This window comes from Panthera tigris, chromosome C2 (assembly GCF_018350195.1).
Source record: "Panthera tigris isolate Pti1 chromosome C2, P.tigris_Pti1_mat1.1, whole genome shotgun sequence".
Classification (NCBI taxonomy): domain Eukaryota; kingdom Metazoa; phylum Chordata; class Mammalia; order Carnivora; family Felidae; genus Panthera; species Panthera tigris.
This window is the reverse complement of record NC_056668.1, coordinates 126,762,398-126,786,365: the sequence shown is the minus strand read 5'-3', so window position 1 is coordinate 126,786,365 and position 23,968 is coordinate 126,762,398. Positions and strand designations below refer to the sequence as shown.

The following is a 23,968-nucleotide window of genomic DNA, read 5'->3' as shown; positions in this document are numbered from 1 at the left end:
GTCTCTCCCTGTCTCAAAAATAAATACAATGTTAAAAAAAAAAATTTAAATTTAAAACACATAGTGACCTAAAGTTGTTTTTTTTTTTTTTTCCCCCCTCAGGATTGATGACATTGCTTCAGTGTCTTCTGGCATTGAACATTGCTGTGGTCAGTTTGGGGCAAAGCCAGAGTGTTATTTTTTTTATTATTATTATTTATTATGTTTTTTAGGTGATCTGCCTTTCTCCACCTGGATGTCCAGAGGAGTCCTTCTTTAGGCTTGAAGTTTAGTGATTCACCAGGATATGTCTTGATTTGATCTTGGGATGTATTCTGGCTTTTTCAAAATGTACTTTCAAGCTTTTAATTCAGGAAACCTTTCTCCCATAGGCCTGTAAATTGTTGTTGCTCTCCTTTTGGTGTCTCTTCTGCAGAGCAACAATGATGCATATGTGGGTGGATGCACAGGGGTACATGTTTTTGTCATAGCTGCTGTAGGCTGTGACCCACTGAAGCTGTTACCCTCCCTACTCCACACTCTCTTCTGGAAGTTTCTCCAGGCCAGGGTCTGTCTGCCCAGGAGCCCTGGAAATGGGGGCAGAGATAGAAGAAAACCCTCTGGGCTGTACCACAGCTTCCCACAATTTCCTCTACACCTTGCAACTCCCATATATTGGGCCTTTCTGCATGCTATATTGGCCTTTAGAGAAATCCGATCTTGCCCAACTTCTGAGGTTTGTCAGTTTTCAATATTCTTCCAAATTCCCCTGCATTTTCTATTATGTGGTTTATAGTGCTGGCTGTTTATTTATTTTAATAAAGGTTGATATTTCATCTCTTCCTACAAGAAAAAATCCCTTTTCTTTTTTGCATTTAGCTGGAGATCTATGGGAGGAGGTAGAAGGCCTCAGAAACAACTTTGCTTTCCTCTACCTTTCTTTCTTGGCTGAGTCCAGGATGTGGTTTAATTTGATCCACAATTAATTGGCCTATTTTCCCCTCTTTTCCCAGATCAACATGGCTAACGGGGGGTGCACATGACCAATAAGTGCCTGGCTCTCTGTCCCCATTGCCCTGGTTCCTGTAGCTGTACCAACTCAGTTCTGAGGCTCCCATGGGCCAACTCCGTTAGAGGGGAATCTCTTTCAGCCGAACCTTCTCAGCTTGTGTCTCTGGGAAGGCTGTTTTATTGGCAAATGATGAATGAGAAAAGAGTCTGAAACTACCAAACCCATTGACCTGGCTCTTTGGGTGAAAGCCATCATTTCATGTACTATTATTTGCATATCTGTGCTTTATTGGAAAACAGGGAATGTTGGCTAGAAGTACTTCAAGGTGGGCCAAACCTCCTTTGTTCAGTTAATTTCAAGCCATGACATCATAATAGATGTGGCACCTGCCCACTTCAGAGTGAAGGCCTTTCAGTCTCCAGAATCGCCCCACCTTTAACCCATTTAGTAGGATCGTGCCCAACAGGAGGGGTGTCCTCTGCACTTGGGAGAAAGGAAAGTTGAGAGCACAGAGGTGGGCGTCACTGACCCACCTTGTTTGTACCAAAAGCCATGAAACAGGTGACGATGACCCCATCATCTCAGGACTTTAGTAACAGATACCAGGGTGTTGAGGAAGGTGCAGAGTGTGGTCTCTCCCTGTGATGCCTGCCCAGTGATGCCCACCTTCTCACGGGACAGCGGTGAAGTCGGGGCCTGCCTGTCAGGGAGGATAGGAGGTGAGCAGATTGCGAGCACTGGGAGGCAGCAGCCTGACCCATGTATCACCCCAGAGTGCTGCGGAGCCCAGATGTCAGAGGACACATGTGGGAGAGCTGGCTGCAGATGTAGATGGACGCTCTTAGTGTGGCAGCAGGGAGGGAACGGGTGGCGGTGCCAGCCACTGGCTGAGAGTCTGTGGCTAAACTCAGGAAAGCAAAGGAGTCTTGTCCAGACCCCTGCCTCCAGCCAAGAGTGACTGCTGCTCCCCCCACTCCTAGGCCACGGACTGGAAACGACCCGGTTCTCTATCTATCGAAACACCTCAACGCCTCAACGCCTTCCCCAGTGTCTCCAGCCTCCCTTGGTAACCAGAGGCTAAAGTTACAAATGCAGCTGTTTCCTCTTGGCTATGGCTTTAGCACATTGTAAACACTAGACTGTAAAACTGACTCAATTATACACCTCACAAGAGAGCTTATTTCTGCTTAAATTCAGCTACTTTTACAAAGTCTGATGGAATAAGGTTGCTGTGGAAGTTGAAGACGGGATTCCATGTCGTAGTGGATGTACGTCTGGTGTGTGCGGGTGGGTAGGGGCACTACCTGGAGTCTGAACACTTCTTCCTACTTGGAGGTGGGGAGGGTTGTCTTCCTGGAGAGTGTGAGGAAGTCCAAAGGGCCCAGGTGTTCCTCCTTCCCACCTTTGGGGAGCTGGAGCATGGGTACCCGGCCAGGTAGCCCAGCCACCTGGATGTTCCTGACTTAAGGCTTTGACTTTTTTAGAGAGTGGCTGGAAGATTTGGGAGAACTAGGACTTTTGCCACAGCATTAAGTCCTAGCGAATGCATCTGCATTGTTAGGATGGTCGGCAGGGCAGAGGGGTTATTGGGACGCGTAGCCTGGCCCAGACCCTCCCTGAGGTGTTGCCGGGGCTCTGGAGCCCAGCCTGCCTAGACTCCTGCCCAGCCTTTCTGATGATTCTGAGCACTGTTCCATGTTCTTCCAGAAGGCTGCCTTCCTTTTCTGTCCCTTACGTTGAACTACAGTCAATTTCTGTTACTATAACCAGGCATCCTCACTGATACAAGAGTGATGCTGAGTTTTGAGTCAGCCTTCCTAGGGGAAGGCTGCTTCCAGCAGAAAGACCATACCTATCGAGTGGATCAAGAAATGCCCATTCATAATTCAGTAAATAACCAAGTATATGCTGGTGGCAGGCACTGTGCGAAACACTAGGAATCATGTGCCCTCACGGAGCTTAGGCCCTGGTGGAGGAGACATGCCTGTCTGGCTTCCAGATCACCATTCCACATGGGTCCCATTTGGAAGGCTGCCTGCCTGGTAGGAGGATGTGCCATGTGTCCATGAAGCAGGTGCCCAGCAGGCCTTTGTGGAGAGTCAAGTAAGGTTCTGGCATTCAGTAGTGGTAACTTGTCTAGAGACTGGCTTTCACGTAGGCACAAATCACCCACTCCTTTATGTGTTATTATAGCTATTTCATCTAGTTTTTACTTTCTTGTTTTATTTTCCTATCTTCTTAATTAATAGATCTCAAGAGGGAGAGAATTGCTGGTCATGGCCAATCATAGATTTATCCTCTATCTTTAGGAATGAAGGGACGCTAGGCTGCCAGGTATGTATGTGTTTGGGGTGTTAGGAACCCCCACAGCAGCAACGCAGGCTCCCACACAGTACACAGGCTCCAATCCTGAGTCCTCCTTTGCAAGGCCGTCCCATTTGGGCTTGGAGCCTGACTGCACCCTCCTGTGGGCTTGGCCACACTTCCCACCTTCCAGTTTCTGTGCTTTTCTTGCTTATTTCTCCATCTCTAAAGGTACTGGGCCTCTCAGTGTCCATTAGCCAGAGCCTCAGACTCCCTGGCTAGTCAGCATAGGCCCCAGTGGCCTTTGGCATGCCCCAGAGCGCAGGCACGGGTCATCGTCCAATGAAAAAGTAGCAGACATAGCAAACATCCGTAAAGTGCTGATCCAGAGATTCTTAACCTGGCTAACCTTGAGAACAACCTGGGGAGCTTTTAAACAAATACTGATGCCAGCCCCCATCCCTCCCCTGTCATTCTGACTGAATTGGCCCTTGTGGGGGTGTGGGCAGGGTATTTTTTTAACCTTTCCAGGTGATAACCATGAGCTTTCGGGGTAAAGAAGCACTGTTTAAGGTCTTTTTTTTTCTGAGATGACCCTTCAAGGAGGAACCAAGAAAAGGTTAGGGAAAGGAAGGGTCAGGTCAGAGGTAGAGCTTAAGGAAAAAGTGGTGGGCATGGCTGGTGGGGCTGAGTAAAGAATCTAGGAGTGTGGACTGGATTGTCAGCCTCTGCCCAAATATAGCCACAATCTTGCTACATCTCCACAGCGAGAGGCACATAATTGTTTCTTATTTTTTATTTTTAATGGATCTGCCCTTTGGCCATGACCCTGGAGAAAAAAGGAGGGGAGCAGACCCTTTTAGTCTCAATCCCATCACTCTATAGCCTATCCTTTCTCTGGTGGGGTGGGGGAAAATTGTCTAAGGAACAAAGTAACAAGAATCTGAGCTTAGGACAAGGCCTGGGAAGGAAGATGGAGAGAGAGTGCCTGGAACTGGGGCTACTTTCAGTGGGTAGTCCGGGAAGTCTCTGAGCTAAGGGCAGGAAAATTAAAAGCCATTCCAGGCTTCCCAAGTATCATGAATTGATGCTTGGGAAGAGCATTCCAGGCAAAGGACCCAGCAAGGACAAAGGCCCTGAGGTGGGAAGGTCTTGGCAAAGTTGAGATTGGGTCTGAGGAGTAGGTGTGGGTCAGGTGGTATGGGACTTGTAAGTTGTCCTCAACTTACTTTTCTGACGAGTAGAGATGACCTCACTCCTCTTCAGCATCATCATACCTCATCCTGAATAGGTAGAGGTGGAGATTTGGAAATTGAAGAGCCTTCACTTTGAAGTGGTCAGGTGCCCTATCTATTATGATGTCATGGCTTGAAACTATACTGAAGAAGGGAGGCTTGGCCCACCCTGAAGTACTTTCAGCCAAAACATTCTCTGTTTTCCAGTAAAGCACAGATGTGCAAATAATTGCATGTGAAATGATGGGTACCTGTGGCTTTCACCCAAGGAGCTGGGTCAGTGGATTTGGTAGTTTCATACATTTTTCTCATTCACCATCTGCCCATAAAACAGCCTTTGCAGAGACACAGCTTAGGCAGAAAGTGTATTCCCCCTCTGTGTGTGAAGGAAGCCACTGGGGAGTTTGGAGGAGGTGAATGGTGGACTGACTTAAGTGAAATAATAATACCACCCTGACCAGTGTGTGTGGAGAGCTGGTGGCAGTGGAATTCCGAAGGCAAGGTAGGGGTGCCTGGGTGGCTCCGTCAGCTGAACATCTGACTTCAGCTCAGGTCATGATCTCATGGTTCATGGATTCGAGCCCCGAGGTGGGCTTTGCACTGACAACGTGGGGCCTGCCTCAGATCCTCTGTCTGCCTCTCTCTCTGCCCCTCCCCTGCTCCCTCTCTATTTCTCTCTCTCTCTCATTCTCAAAAATAAATAAACATGAAAAAATAAGAAGGGAAGGCAAGGGGGCTGAGGCTGAGAGGGGCAGTGTCCCTCCCATGGTTACCCAGCACTCGAGTGACAGAATTGAGCCCCGCCAGAGCCTGGAAACCAGGTGGGCAGGCCCAGATCCAGAATCCTGAAGGGCAGTGTCCTCCCTCTAAGGGCTCAGGCTCCTCCCACTTGCCAGGAAATCAATAGTTTTACTGCCCCCACCCCCGCACCCCGCCTTCTTTCAAGATCAGAATAGGAATTTCACTCCATGCATAGCTTCCATCCCATCCATTTGATGCCTTTCCTTTAAAAATATCTCTTAGGCTTATTTCTTAGGACCCTGGCCAGGAGTATTTTCTTCCTTGAGAGATTCCCAGGCAGTTCTCCCCTCAGGCCTGGGCTTTCACCAGCGAATGACTCCCTTCCCTTCTCTCTAAGCAGCGGATGAAGGCCTGGAGCTTGAGGGGGAGGAGGAGGCAGAATTGGCAGACTTCTTCCTCAGGCACGCTGGGAAAGATTGTTTAAATTTAGGCCTTACCCTCCCAGAATGAAAATAAGTTATTTTTATGTGAGTAAGTGTTAGTTATTGAATTAAATATAAGTACGGGGCACTTCTCCTAATTTATAGCTCCGGTCTGGGAGCTGAGGCGGTCTGCGTCATCCGGGCACCCTCCTCCACGGGCCACACTGGCTTCTCGGCTTCTCCCACCCTCTGTGCTCATCTGTCTTGGTTGTCTCTCCCAACTTTGTCAAATGTAACGTGAAAGAAAGGGAAATTAAAAGAAAACAAAAGAGAGATTTTCCAAGAGGGGAAATCAGATTTATCCTGAGGTAATTAAATGTGTAGGAAACTGAGAACAAAGGATTGCAAATAGTGTTGTGTGTGTGCGCGCGTGTGTGTGAGTGAGAGAGAAAATAAATCATTATTTCCCAGGCAGCCAGAGCCCTCTGATGAATCTTAAATTCAGGTGCCTTTGAGGTGGAATTGGCAGAGGAAGCCAAACGTGGGCTTTGTGTGGCTGCAGCTGAGTGCTCAGGTGTCCTGGGCAGCTGCACACACCGTTGTCAGCTTCCCGTGGCTCCCCACAGCCCCTCGGCATGTCCCAGGAGGGTGGGGGGGGGGTCACTGAGGGAGCCCCTCCCTGCCATGGCTGGGAGAAGCACCATCCACCCCCTTTATATGTGGCCTTCTGCTTCCACCTCCCTGCAGAACTGGCCGTCCCTGTCTGTGCACAGGGCCCTTGTCCCTGGACTTTTCTTTTGTTTTTCTCATCCGCTAGAGGCTGAATACATTGGGGTCAAGGACGGTATCCTTTATTGTGCATTCCTAAGTGTCTACTGCAGGGTCTGGCCTACTGTGGTCACTCAGTATGTGTTTGTTGAAGGAGTAAGTGAATGAATGAATGGGCCTAGGGAGTAAGTGAATGAATGAATGAATGAATGAATGAATGGACCTAGGAGGGACCCTCATTCATTCAGACGCATTAAGGTCATCTCACTGCCATATTTGACACATACATCACCTGTGACTAGGCTGTGAGGTGGGGTGTGACGAGAGCTCTGGGAAGGACAAGGTGGGGGGGAGGAGCAGGGAGGTAGAAGGTGGTGCTTAAACTGGGTCTTGACAAATGTCCAGTTTTTGTGAGGTCCCCATCAAGCAAGCAGCAGTCACCCCATCCTCCCCACACTCTGCCCAACTTAGACCGGTGAAGGCATAGTTCTTCCGAGAGACAGTGCTCATGAGTGGCCAGCAAGGCTTTCAAAAGCTGTGATGGGCATGCTGAGCAAGGACCAACCTCCTCGGGAAGCTTTCTGGAGCCAGAGTCTCCACAGCCCATCTTCCTATCTGCCAGCCCCTGGGCTTTTGCTGATACTGTTAGTTCCTTCTGTAATAGCCTTCCTCCCCTTCTTCACTGACCAGCTCAGATGTCACCTTCCTCCCCTTGGCAGATTCTTGAAAGCTTTGTTTATTATGCCATGGCCACTTTCCAGCCTGTTGTGCTGCCCCTGATCTACCTTTTCTCATGACCCACGCATCCATAAGTGGCACAGGACATGGCCACATCCCACTCAGCTAGCCTAGGAGCTGCTGAATAAATGCAGGGCTTACTTCCTTTACAGACCAATGTCCTAATGCTTTTTGAGTGACAGTGGGGGACAGGGATTTTACATGGCCTTTGCATGATGATCTCAATTTCTTCCTCAGTGCTGGATAGGAGTTGGTCTTGCCAGCTGATGGGGACTGAAGGATAGAAATTCGTGGGGCGCCTGGGTGGCTCGGTCAGTTGAGCGTCTGACTTCGGCTCAGGTCACGATCTCACCGTCTGTGAGTTCGAGCCCCGCGTCGGGCTCTGGGCAGACTGCTCAGAGCCTGGAGCCTGCTTCCGATTCTGTGTCTCCCTCTCTCTCTGCCCCTCCCCTGTTCATGCTCTGTCTCTCTCTGTCTCAAAATAAATGTTAAAAAAAATTAAAAAAAAAAAAAAAGAAATTCGGGGCTGAGGCTGTGCCTTGGAAAGGTTGAGGCAGAGGGGGCCACAGGGTAAGCGGCAGCCTTGGGTAGGTCAGTCCGAGAACCTGTGCATTCAGAGTGATCTTGCCTTTCTACCGAGGCTTAACCATCACAGGCTGCCCAGCCGAGCTCTGCTTGCAGTGCTTTGAAATACCTGGAGGGCTCCATACTGGGGTCTCCATGCCCCAATCTTTGCCCCCAGGAGAGGTGGGGGCTGCCCACCAGAAGCAGGCTTGGCTACTTGGGGATTCCTCCCCACCTCTTTCCAGAGGCCTGAAATTCCACCATTGAGACCTTGTTATTATTTTATTGTGATAAAATACACACAACCTAAAACTTCACTGCTTAACCACTTTTTAAAATTAAAAAAAAAAATTATTTATTTATTTATTTAGAGAGAGAGAGAGAGCAGGGGAGCAGCAGCAGCAGGGAGAGAGAGAGGGAGAGAGGGAGAGAGGGAGAGAGGGAGAGAGGGAGAGGGAGAGAGAGAGAGAGAGAGGAGAGAGAGAGAGAGAGAGAGAGAGAATCCTAAACAGGCTCCACACTCAGCCTGAAGCCCGACGTGGGGCTCCATCTCACAACTGTGAGATCATGACCTGAGCCGAAATCAACAGTCAATGCTTAATTGACTGAGCCACCCAGGTGGCCCTCTTGCTTAACTATTTTTAAGCGCACAGTTCAGTGGTACGAAGTGCATTCTCACCTCTGTGCCTCTGTCAGCACCTTCCATCTCCAGAACTCTTTTCATCTTGCAAAATTGAAACTCTGTCCCCATGAGACACTGACTCCTCTTGACCCCCTAGCCCCAGCCCTTGGCAACCATCATTCTATTTTTGCCTCCCCACTTACCCCACCCTCCACCCTCTGGTAACTACCATTCTACTCTCTGTCACTGTGACTTTGCTGTGTATGTGTGTATATGGATGTGTGTGTTTATACACACACATATATATTCATTCTACGTGTAAGTGAAATATTGTCTCTCTACATCTGGTTTATTTCACTGAGCATAATGTTCTCCAGGTTCATTCATCCATGTTATCACCAGCAGCAGGATTTCCAGCCTTTTTAAAGACTGTATGGTATTCCATTATATTATGTTATATCACAGTATGTACAGTGGAATATATATTCCATTATAATAAATATATATCTCACATTTTCTTTAATCATGAAACATTCTTTTCACTGGATTCTAAATGTTCTTTAGTCTTCAATGTGATCCATGTTAGAACAAATACGACTTTGAGGTACCTGGGTGGCTCAGCCAGTTGAGCATCTGACTTTGGCTCACGTCATGATCTCAGGGTTCATGAGTTTGAGCCCCTCATCGGGCTCTGTGCTGACAGCTCAGAGGCTGGAGCCTGCTTCAGATTCTGTGTCTCCCTCTCTCTCTGCCCCTCCCCCGCTCATGCATGCTCTCTCTCTCTCTCTCTTTCTCTCTCTCACTCTCTTTCTCTCAAAAAATAAATAAACATTAAAAATTTTTTTTAAATAAAGAACAAATACCACTTTGGACTAAAAGACCTTCACGCTTATCAGTGATATCAATAATAGCTTTATTATTCTTTGTGAGACTCAGCCCTACAGAGATAAGAAGCCTAGATAAATTAGAGCAAATGAATGGGGGCCCTTAGTCAGTGCTATGGTCTGAATATTCATGTCCCCCCAAAATTCATATATTGAAGCCCTAACCTCTAAGGTGATGGCATTAGGAGGTAAGGCCTTTGGGAGGTGATTAGTCATGAATGTGGAACCCTCACAAATGGGATTAGTGTCCTTCTAAAAGAGGCCCCAGAGAGCTCTCTCCTCCCTTCAGCCATGTGAGGACATAGTGAAAAGTCTGCAGGCCCGAAGAGGCCCTCACCTGACCATGCCGGGACTGTGATCTCAGACTGCCAGCCTCCTAAACTGTGAGAGACAAATTTCTATTGTTTGTAAACCACCCAGTCTGTGGTGTTGTGTTATAGCAGATCACGCGGACTAACACAGTCAGCTTGGTCAGAAGGTGGGTCTGCCTCCAGAGGTTGGCTGGGCCTTTACGGCTGCCCCTCTACAGTACTCTGGGGCAAGGGAAGGTGGGGAGGGGTGTGTGCAAAGCAGATACCAGCTTTTAAAGGAATTGCATTGCAGTTATTCCTCTTCTGGCCAAAGACTTATCTGCAGATGAATATTCCAGAAAATATGCCCATCGTAGAAAACAAGGACTCTGCAGGAAATATAAAGAAAAACTGACCATCACCCAGAATGCCACCACCTAGTGATCTTTTCTGCAAGCCCTTTCCTGTATTTCATGTTAGCATTGTGTGTATATGGGATCATATTGTAAGCAATTTTATATCCTTCATCCATTGAACATTACATTGTGATCATTTTCCCTGTCATTAAATTTATTTGAAAACATCATTTTTAATGGCTGCATAATATTCAGCCTTGTGGCTGATCCATAATTTATTTAACAATTTCTCCCTTTTTGAGCACTGATGTTCATTCTAATTTGTGGATATTATAAATATCCACAAATAATGCTGTGAACATCCTCATGCATAAATCCTTGGGTATTTTGTGCTTATTTCTTGAGGACGGATTCCTAGATGCAGAAAAAAGGGGATGTGTATCTGGTCGTAGATCTGGATGCTTATTCCCAAGCTGCTTTCCAGCATGGTCTCCAGGTGAAAGCTTTGCCACAGTAGAAAAGAATGTCCTTGTTCTAGTACCTTCTTGTGTATTGAGCATTTCTTCCTTCCTTCCTTCCTTCCTTCCTTCCTTCCTTCCTTCCTTCCTTCCTCCTTCCTTCCTTCCTTCCTTCCTTCCTTCCTCCATCCCTCCCTCCCTCCCTCCCTCCCTCCCTCCCTTCCTCCCTCCCTTCCTTCCTTCCTTACTTCCTCCCACCCTCCCTTCTCTTGCTTTGCTTTGCTTTCTTTTCCTTTCCTTTCCTTTCCTTTCCTTTCCTTTCCTTTCCTTTCCTTTCCTTTCCTTTCCTTTCCTTTCCTTTCCTTTGGACAAGAGCACTTTATTTAGTTATTTCTTTAATTTGTTTGTTTATTTATTGAGAGAAAGAGAGAGAGAGAGAGAGAGAGAGAGAGAGCGCACATGTGCACATGAGCTGGGGACAGGGGAAGGGGGCAGAAGGAGAGAGAGAATCTCAAGCAGGCTCCACACTTAGCACAGAGCCCAACCTGGGGCTCTATCTCATGACCCTAGGATCACAGCCTGAGCTGAAATCAAGATTCAGATGCTCTACTGACTGAGCCCCCCAGGCATCCCAAGCATTACTGTTTCTTGAATCACTGCTAAGGTGATAGAATAATCACTGTTCATTAGCCTCTTAGTCATTTATTGTCCCTTCATTGTCTGCCCAGTTTTCTAATAGGGTGTCATCATTTTACTTACTATTTTTAAGTGTTCCTTATATAACAAGATTATTAATATTTTCCTGAGTATGTTACAAATATTTCTCCCAGTTGGTTATTTGCCATTAAATTTTTTATAACAGCTTTATCGGGATATAACTCATACAATTCACCCCATTAAAGTGTACAATTCAGTGGTTTTTAGAATATTCATAGAGGTGTGCAGCCATCACCACTATCAATTTTGGAACATTTTCATCATCCTAAAACGAAACCTCATACCCATCAGCAGTCACTCCCCATTTCACCTCAACTCCCCCTTCCCCCAGCCCCTGGTAACCACTAATGTACTTTCTGTCTCTATGGATTTGCTTATTCTGGACATTTCATATAAATGGAATCATACAATATATGGTGTTCTGTAGCTGGCTTCTTTCATTTAGCAGAATGTTTTCAAGGTTGAGCAGGGTCTTAGCATCTCCATCCGCCGTTCAATTTTGCTTACGATTTTTAATAGTAGAAGTTTAAAATTTTTATGTACTAAATATTTTGAGCTTGCCTTTCATGATCTGCCCCCTCTCTCCTCAGGGCTTTTATGCTTAGAATGTCCTTCAGTTAAATTTACAACTATATTTTCTGCTAGTTTTTTTTTTAATGCTTCATTAAAACATTAGAATAATTAAATCTCAAAGTAATATATGGATATAGTCCTTTTTTAAATGGCTTTCGTTTTTATATCAACTCTGCAATCCACCTGGTGTGTATTTTAGTAAATAGTAATAGGGTGAGAGTCTAATTTAATTTTTTTTCCAATAGCCAATTGTCCCAGTGCATTTCTACCCCATTTACTTGGACTGCTTCCTTTGTAATTTATTAAGTTCCTAAATGTACTTGGGTCTATTTCAAGACTCTTCTGTTGCAGTGCTCTGTTTATCGATGATTGCACTGGTGCTGCACATTTTAACAGTTGTAAAAAGCAGGGGACAGTCTGGTTATTAGACAAGTTACCTCCCTTTAGTCTTCTTTTTATACTTTCTTAATTCCTTTACCCTACTCATCTTAGCAGAAGATCTTAGGTTTTTGTTTCTTCAAAATCCCTTCTCTTCTCTCTTTTTTTAAGAATTTTTTTATTTTTGAGAGAGACAGAGACAGCATGAGCAGGGGAGGGGAAGAGAGAGAGGGAGAGGGAGAGAGAGAGAGAATCCCAAGCAGGCTCCCACTGTCAGTGCAGAGCCTGATGCAGGGCTCAAACTCACAAAACCATGAGATCCTGACCTGAGCGGAAACCAAGAGTCAGATACTTAACTGACTGAGCCACCCAGGTGCTCCTCTTCTCTTCTTTTTAACAGTGCTTCTCCCCTTCCTCAAACCAAACAGCCGCTCATGATTTCATTGCTTATGTTGTAAAGTTATATATTATTTTGGGAATTAATTACATTCAGTTTTCCATCCAGGAACACATTCCCATTTTGTCAAATCTTATTTTGTATATTTTAGGAATGTTTTTAATTTTCTTCATTTTGGTGCCACAACTTAGGGCTATTCTTGTGTCTTTGATTGCTTTTGATATTTTTTATAGCTGTTGTGAGCAGATTTTTAGAAGTAGCTATTTCTAGTGTTAAAGAAGGGTGTTTGTTTGTTTGTTTGTTTTGCCTTTGTAATGGTCTACATTCCTGAACCCTCTTTCTAATTATAAGATATTTTCCAGTTGTTTCCTTTGCAATTTCTGTGTCTGATCATACTGTTTGAAATAATGATTATTTCTTCCTTTCTAATAGTTATATCTCTAATTCCTGTTTCATTTCTTATTGCCTTGGTCTGATCTTCTAGAAAAGTGTAAAGCATTAGTGGAAGGGAAAGAGCTCATTTTCTCTCTAATTTTAACAGAACTGACTTTAGTTGTTTCATTAAGAATAGTGTAAGTTCAAAGTAGGAAACTAGGAAGAAAATAATGTGTATTTACTTGAAAGAATAGTAAAGAAGAATATATTCAGTATGTTTTGAGGTAAGCATATGGTTTTCCTTATTGCTCAATTGACACAAGGTTTTGGTTACTGTTAGCAAAAATGATAAAAACTGTATTTTCAGTTTTGAGAGTAAATCTTAGTTGGCCATGGTGAATGATGTATTTGGTATATGATGCTTTTATTTAGATGCTCACATCTGTATCTGTACATTTTTATTTTGTTTTTTTTTAATTAGTTATATTGGCACATTTTGGTATAAGGTTTTACTAGCTTCATAAAACAGACTATAGTTATATATATATGTATTTTAATATCTAATATTAACTAATATATAATATTAATTACAATATATAATAATATATAATGTTAAACATGGAGCTACCTGTTTGTTAAATGTTTAAAAGAACCCCCTATAAAAGTATTTAGTCTTGGAATCTTTTCCAGATATAAGCTTTGGTAGTTTTCTTATTCTACCCTCACAACTGATTTCTTAAGGTTTTTGTTTTATCCTGTGTCAAACTCTGGTAATTTACATTTTCCAGAAAAGCCATCCAATTTGTCGAGATTTTTCAATTCATTAGCAAGTGCTGTACGGAGAGATTTTTTTTGGACTAGAAGGAACCACTGTCTGTGGTTGTGTCCCCTTTCCTATTATGATATTTATTTTCTCTCTTTCTCATTACTTACAATAATAATACAGAGAACTTTACATGTAAATGGGTTTTATCACTCATCTCCAGCCACACCATTCTTGAGTTCTTCATTTTGATTCATCACTCAGTCAGGTGGAGTATGTTTTCAAGTAGTATTTTCTCTTCTAAATGATACATGTTATAATTTTAGAGTTCATACATATCTTGAAATGCCTTCATGGCTCCACATTTAGACCATGGATTATCGAATTGGTTGAATGCAAAATTTCTAGCCACAGCCATTTTTTGTAAAACTCAGTGGATATTGTTGTCTAATGTCTTCTGTTCTTTGTGATGTTGCAGAGATGGTCAGAGGCAAGTCCTCCAGTGGTTATCTCATTTTTTGTTTTGCTTTTTTTCCCTGCATGAATACTTGTAGAATTTTAAAAGCTCTTTTAGATAACATTATTAGGGCCTTGAAACCTAATGTATTAAGGTGTATGAAACACGTCTGTCTGTGTGTGTATATTTGTGTGAGACAGAGAGACGGAGAGAGAGAGAGAGAGAGATTGATTGATTGATTCAGTATGATGGGGAAACAGACGTTCTTAATGCCTTCAAGTATATCTCCTGCACAGTACAGCGGTTTTTCTCATCCTTGGCACAGAGCCATTCTGTGCTTTGTACAATGTTCAGTGGCATCCTTGGTTCTCTACCCATTATATGCCAGGAGAACCCTCTCCCTTGAAGTCATGATTGCTCCAGACGTCCCCAGAAATTATGAAATGTTTCCTAGGGAGCAAGATGGACCCCTGTGGAGAATCTCTGTCACAGAGGGTGGCGTGAACTTGTGTTCTAAATTCTAATGCAGGAACTGAACATCCTGCCTATCTTATTTCAGTTGGGCTCTAGTTCAAGCAAAAAAAAAAAAAAAAGCATGTGTCTCAGTTTGTGTTTTTCACTTCCACTCCCATGGCTTTACAATTAGTGGAAATCCCGGAGGGTTTAACACTGTATCAAATTGTAGTTAATGTAGTGGCATTTGAGTTTTTACTTGACTAGTTTTGACTGGTCTTTAGTGGGAACCTGGGAGAAACTGTCAGGCATTGCTGGCCAGCCACTGTTTAAGACCATTTGCTGTGGATTTTCTCACTCTGTGCATTTTTATACTCAAACTCTTTAAAATTTTTGTTTCTTAGGGGAATTGGTCTTAATATATATGCTGGTGTTTCGGGTGAATATATCACTGGTTCAGATGGTAATTTGGGATGCCCAGTGAAGTAGTTTCTTCTGGGCCACATTGAAAAATGGTCCCTCTGTGACCTTAAATACGTGGTCAGCTCCTCAAGACCTGACGACACTTTTCTCAGGCCACAAGCGCTAATGACGACTGAGCTGAGCTATCAGCTTACAGTCTACACCGAGTCAATTCTGAAACCAGGCAATGATGAAAATCCCCTCTAAATGCAAAGAAGTGTGAGACGCAGTCAAGGCATGGTGTGAAAACAGTTTGGCTGCGTACCCTTTGCCCAACTTCATCTCGAGAGACTCGGGAGAAAAAAACTCGGAAACACCTCCTTTCCAGTTTTGTTTATTTTCACGTCACAAACTGTGCGGTGGGATGAAAACAGGGCCCTAGTGTGGCTCTGGTTGTGAAATGTGATTTTACTTCTTCTATTTTTAATCCCAGAATGGGAAAGTTCCAAATTATCTGCTAAAGCCACGTTTTTTGAAACCTTTCAACAGCATGGTTTAGAAACAACAATTGATGTGACCAGAATTTAGGAGGGATGTCCAAACCCCAGTCGGAGTGGAACATGTGTTTGGGGTTCCTTTTGCATTTGGCCTCCCTCTGACCCACCCCAGGGGGTACACCAGCACCTTCTTTTCCAGGTTGTTGTAGGCCCACTTGGGGGAGCGGCAGCTTTTCATTTTTTAAATTAATTTTAGTTTTTATCAAAGTAATGGATTTAGAAACCCAATGTGTACCAAAATGAGAGAACATTAGCCTCCTGCCCACATCCCCCACCCCATCCTGTTCCCTCAGAGAATCCCCCACTTGGATCTGTTTCTTGTATTTACTTCCACGTTTGGAATATGTGCTTATAATGCTACTTGTTGATACCAATTTAGACCTTATCTTTTGACTTACTTGAGAATTTAGCTCTCTGTTTTGCCCTTCTCCATAGTTTTCCTCTTCTTTTGTTTTACTAATACATCTCTCTTGCTGTGTTGCCTGTCTATAATGTTTTGGTTTTACGTATATGAATTTGGGATGTAATATGTGCACAAGATAAAATTTATCTCTACTTATTTTGTTAATCTCTATAGATGCAATCCATGTCATGCTCATATTATTATATTTATGCAACTATCTTTCAGTGCTGAGCTCAGTAGAGTAGTATATGGTTACTTTCTCATATACTTTTGATAAATTTTGGGATTAATGGTTTCCTAATTTTTTCGTTTATCGAGTTTTCTGCGTACTCGGAGGGTCCCCCCCACCCCCCAGATCTAGCCAAATCTGGCCAATTATAAGCAAGATTATATCCCAAATTCTCAGAAGATTCCCACCTCCTTCCTGCAAATGAGTCTGTTTACGTCCTGCTCACTCTCTGGTCCTACTGCACAGTTAGCATGTTAGGACTTTTCTGTTCTACTTTGGTGCATTGCCGATGTGATGTGTATCCGTGCTATGTTATTTATATGCTTATTTGTTGGGATAGTGGCATCTGTGCCTGGACGCCTCACCTCCACTCTCTGAGGACTGTGCCTCTGGGGGTCCCAGTGACCAAGCTGCTCATGTGCCCCGTTAGAGGCATGGACATTGTGTCCCTTGTCCAAAGTCACTGTTCACTCCTCCCTCCAAAATGCATACAGACCTTTGAGACCTTCCCGGTGCTTTGTGAGGAGCTCACACCTTTCTGTTGCTTATTGTCATTTAGTGTGGTTCCAGGAAGTAGCCAAGAGAAATGTGTGTTTGAGTCAGAGATTTGAACACAGATGGCTTTGGTGGCAGAAATCCCTGTGTCTGAAGACTGTAACACCATAGGGGAGAGGAACCTGAGGCCATGGCCAAGAAGGAATAAGAGTCTCCAGGCTCCCAGAAGGATTCATTTTGTGTTGGGATAGTGTGTTGCAGAAGATTCCTGTCCTGCAATGTGACAATCAGGGTAGAACCTGGAATGGTTTACTTCAGGTTTGGCTTAATGGCAGAGAGATAGACTCAGAGAACCCAAGACCAAAGCTCACCTTGAAGACAGGGCAGCAGTGTCTCCTGGGGAAGGTCAGCTCCCCCTGGGACCTTCCATCATTACAGCCACTAGAGTCCCCAGAATCAGTTGTCACCCCAGTCCTGTAGGAAACACACAAGACAGCTGTTCTCTTTGCTGTGTTGATTCACTAGGCCTCAACCCTCCGGGCTACAGAGTGGGGAGATTGTCGTCAGCCTTCTGGAGAATGTGCCTGTGAAAAACACAATATACATGAGGGTCTGGAGGCTCCACGAAAGCCTATGGTCATGACTGAGAACTAACTTTGGCCAGGCCTGGCACTGAGGATTCACACACGTAAATCCTCGTCCACAGCGGATTTTAATATCTTCCTAGGACGATGAGAAATAGCTCAAGCCAGGGTAATATCCCTTAAAAAGGAGAAACTGCTGCTTCTGAATAAATTGTTTGCAAATAGGCTGAGAGAGAGAATCAGGAAATGAAGACTAATAAATCACTAGACCTTTCCTGTTGCATCAAGAAGGTTCCATCTGATTCCCGTGTGCTCCAGCCTTGGCCCTGGAGCACTCAATAACGTGTGTGTCACAGATTCAGAGAATTTAGTTGCTGGAAGGGGCCTGAAAGGTTCTAGCAAAATGCATCTCTTTGTAGATCCTGCCGCAGAGGAGCCATTGTGCGGCACACTCTCCCTCACACCATTAGTGTCAAACCTTCGTCAATATTTAAACATTCATTATTCAGAATTTCATTTCTCTGCTCCTCTTCTTTTTTTTTTTTTTCCCTTACTTGGAAAAGGGAAGAAAAACAAGGTTAGCAACTGTATGCTGTATTTCTGCAGGAAAGAAATGAGCCACTTCAAAGCTGAGCTGATTTACTGGATAAATATATATTTAAGCTTTTGGGGACTTTAAATGTATATGATTTACCAGAGAAATAGGGGGCATCCTTCAGAACCCACTATGCAAAGATATATTGACACAATTTCATCTGTATGGTTTTGTCTCTGATAAATCAGCCTGCCTCCTTCAGACCTTCATGGTCCACTGGAGATAAAATATGCATCACCCTTTTGGGGAGGGCAAGGGGCAGGCAGGCCAGGTCTGTGGGGAAGCACCTCACAGGGAGGCTCCTGTAGGGCACAAAAGGCCCGGCCTGGGAATCCTGTGCGAGGCCGCAGGCTCCTGACTACTCATCTGTTGCCGGGTTCGGGAGGCTGTGAGAGGCAACTGTTGTCTGCCTAGGGGAGCTCTGGAAGCTGAAACCCCATACAAGAAACTGGGGAGGCAGACTGTGGTGGAATGATAGGTTTAGTGCCTAGACAAGGCTCAGCTCCAGGCTGCAGCCAAGAGACCCTGGTCAGGTCTTGCAATGTGCCTCAAGGCCTAGGGAGGCCCGGCATGTGAGCTCAGGTGACCCTGTCAGGGCAGCTGTTGTGGTTTTTGGTAGCAGTGCTTTCTAAGGTTGCTAGAGTGGGGCTTGAGAATACGTAAGCAGATGGGGGACCTGGGCCCTAGAGCTGGCTTATAAATGTAATGTTTCATCACAGGGGTGCCCTTTGAAACCTCTCCTGCAGGGGCTCCTGCGGGATGGGCCCTGCTTGTAGGACCTGAGTAGGACTTACGACCAGAAAGAAGGAGGACAGCTGATGGAGAGACTGCCGATGAAGCTGAAGAAGGACAGGGTCTGAATATCGGAGGCCGAGATGGAGGCCCAGTGCTCACAGGCCTTCCGTGGGATCTTCCCATGGGCACACCCACTTCCTGCTGAGAGCTCACAGGCATTTCCATGCCAGCTGTGGACTTGTTTCCTCTGTGGCCACATTCTGAGCTCATTCTTTTAACCCCAATGGGGATTGGAGCCACATGGCCTGAGCCCTAGGGTTTGTGCTCATAGGGTGGGGATGGGTTGTGCCAAACATCCCCTCTACGCTCCTCTTCCCTCCCATACCTATCTCTCCTTGGGGAGGCTGCAGAAAAGCCTGTAGTCACCCTTGTGAGGGGTCTGTGGTTTCTCTTAGGCTCAAAGCTTTGTCTCCTGCCCCTTTCCACAGAGAGGGACTGGCTTATTGCCCATGGAGTTGGGTAGTACTGCTTAGTTCCATGGAAAGGAGTGCTAGAACTACATGGGAAAAAAGAAAAGTCTTTTATTCTAAGCCAGTATTTACAATAATTATATGCAATGGTAAATGGAACTGAGAAAGCAAATTACCTTCAATTAGGGGATCTTTTGTTCTTAAAGTAGATTCTAGGGAGCACATCCTTGGGTATTTCAAGAAGGTGGTTGAAATGCAGCAGGTTCTGCATTTGAGTCTTCCACTCAGGACTGTCCTGCTAACCCCCACGTCTGCTCTCATACCCGTCACATGGGTCTGGGTCCTGTTGCTGGAAAAAGCTAGGCCAGCTGGAGACCTGGTATCCATTGGCCTTGAGGTTCTATCACAGCATCTCTTACATCCACAGACATCCTTTCATGATGCATGAGTCATAGACCATTGTAAAGCGTAATTGCTTGTGGCAAGGGTCAGATGACTGGCCCACATGGAGGCCTGTTGGTAACATGCCAGCACTCTGGTGTAACACAGAGAACAGAGAATTCATCCCTAGGGAGATGGGCACGTGGGACTTTTCAAAGTATCTGGTCTGGCCAGGTCCACAGGTTTGAGGAAAGGAGGGGCATGGGTGCATGGAAATCCCATTTGGAGCTAACATTTATTTATCTCTCCATCCACCCTCCCTCCATCCACCATCTCTACCCATTCACTGATCTCACATCCATCCATTGAGCACCCTCCAGTGGCTACCAGGCTCTGGGCTAAATGCTGAGAAGCTATTCCTGACCCCCGCCAGCAGCATACAGTTGGGTGGGGGAGGGCAGACCAAGCTGTTTGCATGAATCATATGGTGAAGCTGATGAAGCACTGTCTCTGGAGGATCAGAGCCTCAGGCCCATATTATACTTAAAGGGGGTGGAGGGTGGGTAGTGCCAAGGAAGCCTGGGGATAGTTCGACCCAGCTGCTAGGGCTTGCTTGACTTAGATGGGCTGGGAATTAATTAAGGAAGTGGTGGAATTTGCCCACCTGTCCACACTGGCTAGGATGGAGTTGGGGGACAGGCTCGATGGCCTGTAAGGTCAGGAGCTCCTTGTGGCTTTCCTATTCTGGGCCATGCCTACCGTGTGAATACCCTGCAGTGTGCAGATTGTGTCCTGATATTGGGAGAGATGTGTCCCCTACAGGCTTGAACATCTTGGGTGCAGCTATTTTTGTCTAATATTAATCCCTCCTCCTTAGACCTGTAGAGGGTCCTTCTAACTCAGTCACCATGACAGTGTAACTGGTAGGCATCCTGGTCCTTGCCTTCCCCTGAAGGTATGTCTGAACTTGGGATAGGTGCCTTAGCCTCTCTGGTCAGTGGGGACATTGTGCCTATTTAGGAAACTTCTAGAATAACAGGTTGTGCTGATGACAGGCAGCCAGTTCAGGAAACCCAAATTGGACCCCACAGTTGGGATCTGGAGGAGGGTATAGCAATGGACTGAAGTGGCTGGGATCTAGAGCTGCAGAGGTTTACAAACGTGGGCATCAGGGCTTGACGAGCCATTGCAGTGTAGCCATAAACATAACCTCCTGCTCCCCTGATTGGTTCAGGCAGTGAAACACCAGGTGAAATGGGCAGGACTAGAGCTCTGGGATGGTAACTGGACTTGCAGAAGATGAATGGGTTGTTATTCTGTGATCAGACAGTCTGAAGGCATGGGGCTGCATCCTGACCTGGGATACCAGCAACCTCACACCAGGCCCTTTAATGAGAGAATTAGCACATTACCAAGGAGGTGGAGTAACTGCTCAGGCCTGGAAGCAAAGTAGAGGATTTTCAGTGCAGTGAGCCATTCTGAAACTCAGTCTCCTTACCCCAGATGCACACTAAAGATGAAAAGTTCACTGTTTCAAATCTCCATGAGATGGGGTGAGTAGTGAGATGAGACTCTGGCCTCTGGGAGGATTTGATAGAATCCTTCGTAGTCTTTGCCTCAAAAACCAGAGAGGGTTCAGACCCTCCAGGTGATGTCCTTTAAGGATAAATATGCAGAGCAACACTCACTAGTATGTAAGGGAGAAAGTGACTGGTTTTGCATGAATTTGGCTTTCAGAGGTCATTGGCACTAGTTCCCAACGTCAAAATGTTGGAAAGGATTTAGAAAGCATGTAGACTAAGTCCATTTTACACAAGGGGAGACTGAGGTTCAGAGCATTTAAGTGACTTGCCAGGAAGAGCGTTTGCGTCTATCCATTCCTCAGTCCTTCTCAGCACTGACTTCTTTAGAGTGGGTATTTTGCACTCCTTACTTGAAAAGTAGAATGCACAGCTACAGTTTTGCACAGTATCTCATCTTCACTGAGGACAACAGTCTCGTTACTGAGTAAGCCAAGAGGTGCAAGGTTGATATGTGGATTTTATGTATTTTGGAAGTTCCATGATGTCTGTGTGGAGCGTTGCATAAATGGTGGATTTCATCAGGCCACATTTGCTCTGCTCCCTTAGCCTTTGACTGGTTGGATGGCTTAACGCAGAAAAGTTACAAGAATTCTGTAGTTAGTGTTAGAATACTTTTCTGGTGTGCCCCTTATCAGACCCCACCCTTTATTCTCATCATCGTTGTCTACACTCATTAGATCCCCCAGTCTAAGAGCCCCTGGAACATCTGGTCCTATTCACAGAGCTCTGGTGTGTCCCCTTTGTGCACAACAGATGTGAGGGGCTGTTGGCCATTTGTAGCTCCAGTGGGGTAGCTTTGCCAGGCCCTGGCTTATGTACCATCTATGGGTTTACTTGCCACCTGTGGTGGAATAGGACAGCAAATCCCTAGATACTTGTCCCATGCAGAGATGGGACCCATTTATACCCCCCTACCCCTTGAATCTGGGCTGGCCTGTGGCTACTTTGACCAACAGAGTGTAGCAAAAGCAACACTTCGCCACTTCCAGACCTTGCCCTTAAGAGCATGTGTTGCTTCTTTCTTGGTCTCTTGGTGCCCTGAGCCACCATATAACAGTCTAATTACCCTGCTAGAGAGAGTACATGGGGCAGTCTTGATATTGCAGGCCAAGGGAGATGGGCGCAGCCAAGTGCAGCCTGCCAGCCAGCCCCACCAGGTTGCCAGCAGGTGAGTGAAGCCATCCCAGAGCCTCCAGCCCAGTCCAGCCACCAAGTGACTACCACTGAGGGACACTGCTCAAGAATCTTGGAGCTCAAGAATTACCCCACCAATTTCTGTCTGAATTCCTCACCCACAAAAACTTTACATGTAATAAAAGTATGAGCTTAGAGTCTGACTTTCTGGGTTTGAATCCCAGCGCTGCCACTTTCTGAATGTGTGACCTCAGGCAAATACCAATCCTCTCTGGATGTTGGTTCCAACACCTATAAAACGGGCAACGTGCTTTTCAGAGTTGTGAAGCATTCACCATGGTAAGGTATAAAGGGCCTGGCATATAGTAGATGTACAATAAATCCAAGCTGTTCTTTCACCTTTTTTCATTAAGCCAGAATTCCATCAGGCGGGGTACCTTGGGAATGGCTCCCCACAGGCACTGTGATGTTCTGAGAGCCACCTGGCTTGTCCTTTTGGGGACCTGCAGTGTTAGAAGGGAAAGACCACCCAAAGACACTGAGTCTTGGGTCTGGGGATATTTGGTTAGCTGGAGGCCCACGTTCCAACGTGCAAAGAACACAGGAACCACACAGGGTTTATAGATGAGGCGCATTTGCATCCATGGGCATGCCCATGTGCCCACGTACACACGTGTGTGTGTGTGTGTCTCAAAGGAGGGAAGGGGAAGGAGGATGAGGGTATTCAGTCCAGTGAATGTGGCTGTAAGGAGGGCTGGAGCAGGAACCGTGAAGTCTCAGGGAACCCTGTCAGAGCCCAGGCAGGTCACTGCACTGCCCAGCCTCAAAGTAATGCCCGGAAAGCTTTTTCTAAACTGTAAGGCACTCTATGAGTGCAAGGCATTATTCTTTATAGCTTGACAAGGAGGAGGAGGAGATAGGGGAAGTGGACGAGGAGAAATCCACCTGAATCCTCCTGATAACAATTTTACATCTATAATTCCTTCCCCTTCTTACAGCATTGGAATTTTATGGGGATTAGTGAGCATCCAGTGTGGAAGGCCTGGAGCCCCTTAGGAAAGGCTCAGCCTGGACTTTATTTAATGAATCCCCTCAGAGGGGATTTTCTTTTGTGTCAAAATATTCCCTGCTGGTAGGGGATGTCTTCCACTGCCTAGGGCCCCTTCCCTGGGTTTCTGTAAACCAGGAGGGGAAGGATGTATCCACTCTGCAACATGTCGTGGTGGGCATGTTGGTTGAATTACTTAAAATTATGGAGCCGCAATTAGTTTCCTTCCTTCTCGTCTCTGCCCTGGAAAGAATAGCTCCTGGCCCTCTCGTTCCCCATTCCTCCCCTGGGTACCCATGGAGTTTACTTGTGTGGCTCAGAACTGCTGGGATGTTGAGAAGCATGAAGTGCCTGGGGAAGCTTCTGCAGCTCACGGAAATGTGAGCTGTGTTGCTGGGTTCTTTGCCTGTGTGAAATGGAGTTTTTCGAATGCAAGTATTCCAACTTGCATGAGGAACCCCTTGGTCTTAGCCTCCCCTCACAGCCCTGAACAACCCACTCCTCTGAAAATGGCAAGGAAGCTCCAGACTGCCAGGTACCATGAGCAGGAAGGTGAAAATTGGAAGCCCAGGATTTGAGACCATGAGGATAGGGTGGCCAGACAAAATGCAGACTTTCCAGTTAAATTCAAATTTCAGATAAGCAGTGAATAACCTTTTAGTATAAGTATGTCCCAAATGGAGTTCTCACAAAGAATGATTTTTCGGTACATGTCCTGTGCCATCTTTGGGATGTACTTACACTAAAAAATGTTACTGAAATTCAGATTCACCTGGGTAGGCATCCTGTATCCTGTTTGCTAAATCTGTAACCCTTCCTGCGGAGCACTGCCTCTCCTGCAGTGGAGGTCGGGTCTTGCACAGTGA

General features: G+C 45.7%; 1 protein-coding gene and 1 long non-coding RNA gene across 4 annotated transcripts in view; both read left to right on the top strand.

Annotated features, from left to right (window-relative positions):
• Nucleotides 1-23,968, top strand: part of EPHB1 (EPH receptor B1) — a 322,262-nt gene that overhangs the window by 106,799 nt on the left and 191,495 nt on the right. The gene's annotated exons all lie outside the window — the stretch shown is intronic.
• Nucleotides 1,623-22,251, top strand: LOC122242029. Its single transcript, XR_006222165.1, has 3 exons — nt 1,623-1,710; nt 3,241-3,325; nt 22,027-22,251. It is a non-coding gene; the product is annotated as an uncharacterized LOC122242029 (long non-coding RNA).